This window comes from Alosa pseudoharengus, unplaced genomic scaffold, assembly GCF_046254945.1.
Source record: "Alosa pseudoharengus isolate Yale_2024_CS ecotype anadromous, Long Island Sound unplaced genomic scaffold, YU_APseudo_1.1 YU_APseudo_1.1_scf_24, whole genome shotgun sequence".
Classification (NCBI taxonomy): Eukaryota; Metazoa; Chordata; class Actinopteri; order Clupeiformes; family Clupeidae; genus Alosa; species Alosa pseudoharengus.
Window position 1 is genome coordinate 1,023,489 of NW_027468689.1, and position 9,536 is coordinate 1,033,024.

At 41.1% G+C, this 9,536-nt stretch overlaps 1 long non-coding RNA gene and 1 other non-coding gene across 5 annotated transcripts; both read right to left on the reverse strand.

Moving 5' to 3' along the window:
• Window positions 1–284: 284 nt before the first annotated feature.
• Window positions 285–8,942, reverse strand: LOC143142083 (uncharacterized). Of its 4 annotated transcripts, none has more exons than XR_012990890.1 (3): window positions 5,564–8,942; window positions 4,353–4,495; window positions 285–458 (listed from the first exon to the last, which is right to left on the reverse strand). It is a non-coding gene; the product is annotated as an uncharacterized LOC143142083 (long non-coding RNA). The 4 variants fall into 4 exon arrangements; XR_012990889.1 differs by having other exon boundaries at window positions 4,174–4,495; XR_012990892.1 differs by lacking the exon at window positions 285–458 and having other exon boundaries at window positions 4,000–4,495; window positions 5,564–7,024; window positions 7,549–8,942.
• LOC143142727 (U2 spliceosomal RNA) lies at window positions 8,688–8,878 on the reverse strand. Its single transcript, XR_012990968.1, has one exon. It is a non-coding gene; the product is annotated as a U2 spliceosomal RNA (small nuclear RNA).
• Window positions 8,943–9,536: the final 594 nt, after the last annotated feature.

A 9,536-nucleotide genomic window follows, 5' to 3' on the forward strand; every position in this document is an offset into this window, starting at 1 on the left:
TGAGGGCCCAAGAGTTTTCTTAGGAAAAAAGTTCGCACTCCTTGGTACTCTTGTGTTGAGTTTATTGTCTCATTATTTGGCACATGATGTTTCGACCTTGCGGTCTTCCTCAGATTCACTTGCAAACACAGGCTTGGTACATGATCTAAATCACCTGTCTAGAGGGGTGGAGTCAGCTCAGTGATTCGTTAACCCTTGCAGGTACAGCATGCAAGCTTGTGGCGTGACTAAAGCCAAATAAAAACATTAGATAAAACCTTAAACTTTGTACAATAACACAAACAGATCCCAAGAGAGGTCCTCAGAGATGTGGACACCCAGAAACTTGCAGGTGACGTGCTCCACCTCGGTCCCGTTGATGAGAATGGGGGTGTGTGTGCCAGCTTTAGACTTCCTGAAGTCCACAATGAGCTCTTTGGTCTTCTTGGTGTTGAGAGCAGGTTGTTGTCACTGCACCACTATGTTAGACAGAGACACAGATACAATCTAAAGCTAGGAATATATTGCCAGTGCAAATATTATCAAACAAACATTCATTTTACTCCACAATAAGCATAAGTTGTAGTAGCCTACTATAATTCAAGCCAAACCACTTGTGCAATATCAAAACCTAAACATACAGTAGCCTAGTATTGGGTCAGTTCATTGGGTCTGTTCGGAGGCCTAGGACTGAGATCCCAAAACACTGCCCACTGTTAATGGCCAGCCAGAATAGTCTACTGTTGGTCCCCTCAAGTCATACTTGGCATCTGTGAAATATCATTGGATTTATTTATTGCTGGTGTGTGCTTACAGGTGCTGATATGTTCCACCTCTTGGAATTGAATAGAGTCGGCCTATACTGTAGGGACTATGATTAGGATCAATATTAATAGAGTAGGCCTATACTGTAGGGACTATGATTAGGATCAATATTAATAGACTAGGCCCCTACTGTAGGGACTATGATTAGGATCAATATTAATAGACTAGGCCTATACTGTAGGGACTATGATTAGGATCAATATTAATAGACTAGGCCCCTACTGTAGGGACTATGATTAGGATCAATATTAATAGACTAGGCCTATACTGTAGGGACTATGATTAGGATCAATATTCATTTACACATGATAATCTACTGCTATAGTGGCACTGAGAAATCAGCTGTGAGGCTAAAATGTGAAAGAACTGTAGGCCTATCTGAGCTGCGGAGGTTTTACTGAGAGACGCTAATTGACTAACATTAACCTTGCGGTCAATGTAACTGTCATATTAGTTGCCGATTTTTATTCAAACAAGTAATTGAAGACCTAACATCACGTTAAGTAGGAACTTTGCCGGAAAACTAGCATAGCCTTTAATTTTCACAGAAGTGGCTAAGACCTCAGCCTTTGCTGAGATTCTCGAAAATACTAGACTGATCTTACCTCTGTTGTTTTAACACATTTGCGATATCTGATTAGAAGTCTGCAGTCGGTGTCTGTACTGACTGTAGACATTTTGGGATTCTGATTGGCCTAGAGTCTACAGTGACTGTAGACAGTTAGGGATTCTGATTGGCCCAGAGTCTACAGTGACTGTAGACAGTTTGTCCAGAGACAAATGCTAAAGCTAAAGGTAAGACAATCTTTGGTTTGTCTTTCTTTTTGGCAGCTTTTTGGAATAAACTAACTGATGTTATGAGGAATGGTAGGACATTGTTCCCTTATAAGTATTGTTCACATATAGTATCTCACAAACGTCAGTACACCCCTCACATTTCTGCAAATATTGTATTATATCTAAAAAGCCTTTAATTAATCATGGCAAGAACTGGTTAAAAGCACATGGGCCTACACGTTGCGGCCATATTGGCCTTCATCAGGGCATAGAAACAGGAAGTACATCAAAGCTTAAAATGGACACCCTTAGGTGTTCAGTGGGTGGAGCCTTCCCATTGTCACACACCATGTGACTAACAACAAGTAGGTTGAAAAACAAACAAACAATTAATTAGCAAAATAATAACAAAGAGACATCTCACTAAGTGAGAAAGAGAGAGAGAGAGAGAGAAATAGATTTCAGTTGAGAAAGTAATAAAAGTACACAAATAAATGTCCATGCTTCATAAAAAGGGGGAAAAGTCACATTCCTCATTGAGGCCAGGGAAAGAGGTTGCCTTAAGTTCACTGATCCAGAAAGTTTCTCTTTGGAGAAGGGTCCTTAGATGATCTCCACCTCTCACGGGTTTGGGGACAACCTCGATCACCATCACTTTGAGGGAGGAAGCAGAGGGATGACCTGCCTGCTGGTAATGGACCGCCATGGGGTAAGCAGGATTTCTTGTCCTTATGGCGTTCTTATGTTCTGCAACTCTGTCCTTCAGCCTTCTTTTCGTCCTGCCGATGTAGAAGCAGCCACACTCATACTCAAGTCTATAGACTACAAAGGTAGTGTACTTGTTGTTAGTCACATGGTGTGTGACAATGGGAAGGCTCCACCCGCTGAACACCTAAGGGTGTCCATTTTAAGCTTTGTTGTACTTCCTGTTTCTATGCCCTGATGAAGGCCAATATGGCCGCAACGCGTAGGCCCATGTGCTTTTAACCAGTTCTTGCCATGATTAATTAAAGGCTTTTTATACTTTTTCAACCTCAGAGTGCCTCTGCAAACTCTTTTTTCTTTGGATTCTCACTTCACCCGTCGCAGAAGAGCACCTGAGCAAGTAACTATCTGAAGTCTCCTGAGCGCCCTAAGCCCTTTTGTGTCTCCTGAGCGCCCTAAGCCCTTTTGTGTCTCCTGAGCGCCCTAAGCCCTTTTGTGTCTTCTTCTCCTGAGCGCCCTAAGCCCTTTTGTGTCTTCACAGATGATTATCTGAAGTCTCCTGAGCGCCCTAAGCCCTTTTGTGTCTTCACAGATGATTATCTGAAGTCTCCTGAGCGCCCTAAGCCCTTTTGTGTCTCCTGAGCGCCCTAAGCCCTTTTGTGTCTTCATTGTATTATATCTTTTCATGGGACAACACTGAGAAAATGACACTTTTATGCTTATTCTGAATATGATCTTATTCAGGTTAAGACATCAGAATATACTGTTTACATGACAGTGTCTTATTCTGAATGTTGTCTTACCTGATTTAACATCGGATCATTAATGTCCATGTAAATGGTCTCACTGTGAGACCGCCAGATATGATCACAACTGGCATGCTTAGGCAGTGTTGGGTATGTTACTGGAAATTAGTCATTAGTTACAGTTACTAGTTACTTTTTTCAAAAGAAATTGAATTACTTTACCAATTACTGTATAACAAAATAATTAGTTACTAGAGAAAGTAACTTTTGAATTACTTTTATGTCTGATTTTAAAATGTCAATGTGAACAGTACTGAAGTCACACACAAAATAAACATAATTCTTAGACCCATGTTTTGTAGTCTAACCCTTCAAATCAAACAGTAGCGTTGTACACGAGTTCTCAAACTTTTCCAACCCTAAAACATTCTACATGAAGGCCCCCCGGACCTCGTTTTAATCCACCCTCACCAAATCTAGGTGGTTTATTAGATATGTATACTGCCTATACCAGCCTACTACTACTAGTACCCTGGTGCCAGGCCTAATACTATGCATGGTGGTGCACTGACTCCTCTTCAGTTTCCCCACAATTCTGCAATATATAGCTTACTATTATCATCATTATTATTGCCATCCTTCGGTAGGCTACTTGGAATGAGTTCAATGTTATGTGAAACAATGTTAAATAGTCTATTATCAAAGTTGTTAAATTGTCTGCAGAATTTTGTACAGACTGAGATGTCTGGCTCCTTGCTGTCCCTGTCAAGATGTCCATTTAAATTGTAGCCTTGTGTGAACTCTTGCGTGTTTTGAATCCGAAATAAGGAGGAATGAGGAGAATGCTATTAACTGTAAAGAATGCTTCTGCAATGGAAACACTGAACACAATGGCGACACAGTGTTAAGATCGGGCGACGTTAGATCAGAAGCAGCAAATGTGCATCTGTCATCTTGTCTACTGAAGTCGTCCATTTTTCACACAAGATAAACAGAGTAACGCAAGTAACAAACTCATTTATTTTTAATTGTAACTGCGTGACTTGATTTAAAAAATACTTCATGACATGCTCATTACCACTAAAAGTAGTGGAATTACAGTAGTGTGTACTCCCAACACTGTTAACAGGACAGGCCTCACCTGCTCTTGACCAAAGTTTCCACTTTTCCACTTTTAAAACCACTGTCAGGACACAGCTGGAACACTTGAGGTGTGCCTAGGCCTGCATATAACATGGTGTAAACTAAGATGACCAAAATATTGCAAACAAACACACACATATCACATAGCAATCCTTCCATGCCATTTCAAATATGTACTTTTGTGAGCTGGTCATTAGTGGCGTTTCCACTGCAGGAACTGGAACGTAGTTTTATGGGGCCGCAACGCCACGTTCTGGGAACTTCTACGGGGCTGAATCAAGTCTCTGCCTCGGGGACTGGGTAGGTACTTCAGCGCGGCCCTGAAAGGTGTGAGGTGTAAACAAGGTGTGAAGGAGGCTGAGAAGAAGTCCACAAGCACATTAAACCCAGCAAGGCACACGTCAGTTACAGCTAAATTAATGACAGGTTACGGATAGTTTTTGCCTCCAAAGAGGATAGACTAATTTAGGTACCGTATTTTCCGGACAATAAGTCACCTCAGTCATATGCTAAATGTTGCTATGTTCTGAACGTCTGTATTTTACAGCTCGGATACAACGTGACAGTTCATTTAAACTTCTTAACGAGTTCAGCGAATTAATATACAAGTGTAATACGGCCAACTAAATGGGTGTTTAAATCAGTGGTTCTCAACCTTTTTTCAGTGATGTACCCCCTGTGAAATATTTTTTCAGCCAAGTACCCCCTAACCAGCGCAAAGCATTTTTAGTTGAGAAAAAAAGACTTAAAACCATCCTGGTATGGGGGGACTTTGGTATGGGGGGGGTTTTAGGATAATGAAATTGAATAGCCTACTGAAATATAAAATTCATTTTATGAACTTGCCTGAAATATAATTGTTTTTAAAGTATTTTTGCATGGATTCTACTTTTTAAATATATGTATATTTGAAAATCTCACGTACCCCCGGAGTGCCTTCACGTACACCCAGGGGTGAACTCGCTTAGCGGTAACTTGCTTGTTGGACTCGCTGGCTTATGTTAATTTAGCCTATTCAGCCTCCCAGGAATGTTCTTTGTGCTATCGTGTAGCTGAATAACCATTACTGTGTTACGTTAACATACCGGACACCTATTCAACCTGTTGTTCTTTGTGCTATCGTATAGCTGAATAACCGTTACTGTGTTACGTTAACATACCGGACACCTATTCAGCCTGTTGTTCTGTGTGCTATATGAATAACTTCCCTTTCCAGATTAAATGTCTGTTCTTGGTCTTGGATTTTGTGAAATAAATTTCTAAATAAATGCGACTTATATATGTTTTTTCCCTCTTCATGGCGCATTTTTTGACTGATGCGACATATACTCCGGAGCGACTTATAGTCCGGAAAATACGGTAGTAAGAACTTAAAAACTCACACTCACCTGTAATTCACAGAAGCCCCCACCGGACGCAACTCCTGCTGCCGCCACTTCCAGCTCTTCAAGGTCCCCTGCAGCAGCTGCCACCTCCCACTCCTCGTGGCCAGCTAGCTAGCTGATGAACAGGAGAAATGTCAGTCCACGTTGTCATGATGCCAAATGCACAGTTGACAAAAGACCAAATTACACACCTGCCAAAAACATGGGATAGTAGACCTGGCCAAAACGTCAGAGAATACAAATGCCATATGCTTAATTAATACAATTATAGGGGGGTCCTCTCCCCCTCAACGGGTCCTTGGAACCAAAAGGTTTGAGAACCCCTGGTCTAATATACTGTATGGTAAGGTTTAAAGTCAGTTTCATGGATTGAGTAGCCTGGCGAGCCAGACCCACATTATAATGTAGGGTCTGGGCACTCACCGTTCGCAGTGCTCAGTCCGAGGGTCGGGATAATCAGTTGTCTTTCAAATTCCCTCTGCACGGAATAGGACGCAATAGGATATTTGTTTTCAAGTAGCAGGGAATTCAAGCCAAACCGTTGCAACTCTGCCATCAATCATTATGTTAAGCCCAACAAACGACTCTATACACGATTTCAATGCCAGATTTAGTTTCGATTTCTAGAGCTCACAAGTCAACGGAGAGTTGCTAGACTAGCCCTGGCAGCAAATGTAATTTGCTGCCGCTAGGGGCGCGTCTAGATTTCTAGGCTATGGATTGAGCCTAGTCCTAGACTAAAAGTACATAGAGCAACTCAATCCATATACAGAAAACTAGCCATAGACGTTTAGAAATACTTGAAAGTTGTATGACAATTGGTGCAGTCATCATCGTATCTATCCTCAGTTCAACCTCCTGTTTTTTAGTTTAAACATTTTAAAAGGTGCTATGAAGTGTTTTTTAGTTTAAACATTTTAAAAGGTGCTTTGTAGTGTTTTTTAGTTTAAACATTTTAAAAGGTGCTATGAAGTGTTTTTTTTTTGTTTAAACCATCCAAACATGACCAGAGTAACAGTGCAAAGAGTTGCCTGGTATAACAACACTACCAACCAAGATAGACAGCTTGAGAAAGTAGTATGTAGAGCCTCTAAGATCATTGGCTGCAATCTGCCTTCCATTGCTTCACTCTATGCCACTAGAATGTGTAGGAAGGCTAGTAGCATTATCAGTGACTCCTCCCACCCGGCATATCACCTGTTCAACAGCCTCCCATCAGGCAGAAGGTACAGGAGCATCAGTAGCAGAACATCCACTTCAGGAGCATCAGTAGCAGAACATCCCACTTCAGGAGCATCAGTAGCAGAACATCCCACTTCAGATAGTATCAGTAGCAGAACATCCCACTTCAGGAGAATCACTAGCAGAACATCCCACTTCAGATAGCATCAGTAGCAGAACATCCCACTTCAGGAGCATCAGTAGCAGTATCAGTAGCAGAACATCCCACTTCAGAGATAGTACCTACCGCCAAGCCATCAGACACTCTTAACATGCACTGAATATCTTGCACATGTAAATCTATGCATCATGTAGATGTAGGCCCATGTTTGTATGAACATACTATGTGAATAGGCTGAAGCTCTAAAACACTTTAACTCAAGTTCAGCCCTGTATTTTGATGAGTCATGCTGCGTTGTGAGCACTTTCCTATCAGCTGTGTAGCTGAAATGGCAATAAACAATAAAATGTGTCAAAAAAACCTCTGTGTTGTGGAGACCTTCAAACTAGCACAGGCCCCAGGTATTAAATATAATGCAATATAATATAATGCAAGTCAATGCAAGAGTGCCATGTTGCTCAAATCTTACAGAATTACACATAGCTCCTCTAGAGGTTGCTGATGTATGTTTTTTATATGGTGGTGAAATATCCTCATGCATATGGATGGACATCAACATTGGACAGGAAATATACATTGTATACAGTATTTGTATTCACAAAGTGACATAATATGCTACATATTATGCAAATGTGTTCTCATGTACCTGTAGGTCCAGTTGCAAATGTGTTCTCATGGACCTGTAGGTCCAGTTGCAAATGTGTTCTCATGGACCTGTAGGTCCAGTTGCAAATGTGTTCTCATGGACCTGTAGGTCCAGTTGCAAATGTGTTCTCATGTACCTGTAGGTCCAGTTGCAAATGTGTTCTCATATACCTGTAGGTCCAGTTGCAAATGTGTTCTCATGGACCTGTAGGTCCAGTTGCAAATGTGTTCTCATGGACCTGTAGGTCCAGTTGCAAATGTGTTCTCATGGACCTGTAGGTCCAGTTGCAGGTCCAGAAGCAATCACAGAAACAGCAACGGAGCATCATCAGAATATCATCAAAAAGTTGATTTATGTCAGTAATTCCGTTCAAAAAGTGAAACTTGTATATTATATTCATTCATTACACACAGACTGATATATTTCAAATGTTTATTTCTTTTAATTTTGATGATTATAACTGACAACTAATGAAAATCCCAAATTCAGTATCTCAGTGTAAGTAGATACAGTAGTCAATAAGAAATATAGTCAACTGTATTTCGTAGTTTGACAATTTATGCTTTTATTTGCCTTCTGTCCTAATTGACACTCAGCCTATCCTTTATTTTTATTGTTTGTATTATTATTAATAATAATTATTATTATGTATCCCACTTGCATCATTATAACAATTAAAGCCAATTCAAACGGTGGCAATATATTACGTGGGCCTCACTGTTACGGCTATGGACCTCATAAAAACGGTCGCTCGCTATGTCGCTATCTCACCAATGAAACCATTTCAACACATTCGCCGTTGTGTTTACACAGGTATTGCATTTTTGAAATAAAATAAAAAACCTACAGCGTGCACATGCATGAAGCCTAGCCTACATGATCAGACGTGATGGGGCATGATGCTCTATTCGAATACGCTACTACAGATCAAAAGTGCATGTAGCTACGAGTGGCATCATCAGCTAAGAGCAAAGTTCAGGCAGCCACATTTTTCAAAGGGAGCGGGAACCCTTTGCAGGGAAGTTCCGTTTCCAAGAAACTGATCAAAGATGAGAACATACCTGGTACAGCATAAGCATGCAGCTACTTACTTCACTCCGACAATGGTTCATAATATTCCACATTCTTATTATCCCCGAGGGGAGTGCACCGTTCCTGGAGGTACTGCAATACCAGGTCGATGCGTGGAGTGGACGGAGCAAGCCCCTATTCCATCTCCCTGTTCCAAAAATCAATTTAATATATGGTCCCCGGGTAGGGGACGTATCAGATATTAAACTGATAAGAACAGATACTACACTTGATCTTAGCCAAAAGGCCGAGAAGCGATGCCTAACTGGACACTCCGCTAGGGACTGCATTCTCCGTCGTAATCTTCAAGGTTAGGGCGCTCCTGTAAAACATTTTTTTCTGCGCGAGAATGTCGGGAGGGAGATCTATATAAGGCTCTGGTCGGGACACGCTCACATTCCTATAGCCGTAGAGTTTGAAAATCCCACCTTCCGCCTTTATATTTCGGCATTTTGAGAAACTTTGAATGATTCGTCACATTAGTCATGACACAACCTCTCAGCCAATCACATTTAAGTATAACTAACAAAACACTACAGATGAGATTTGAAGGCACATTTTCGAGTGGTGCCAATGAATTACAGCCCGTTAAACACAACTTATATGCAAACAGCTGCTACAAATGGCCAGGATTTGAGGTTTAACGTTTTAGTGGAATTTTAATGACGTGCCTCGCCACCCAGCGGCTGAAAGTGGTACTGCAATCAATGGAAATACAACACAAATCTGACATCTTGTAAGACGATAAACTAGTGAATTTGGCTGACTGAATTCTCATCCGCATAGAACATACATATAAAACATCAGAATAAATAAAAGTCCAAACAAATCACACTTTAGCCTATAACAATTATGTCAACACTGAATAACACAGATGTCTTCTCAGGGCCGTGCAGAGACCTTCTCAGGGGCAGGGG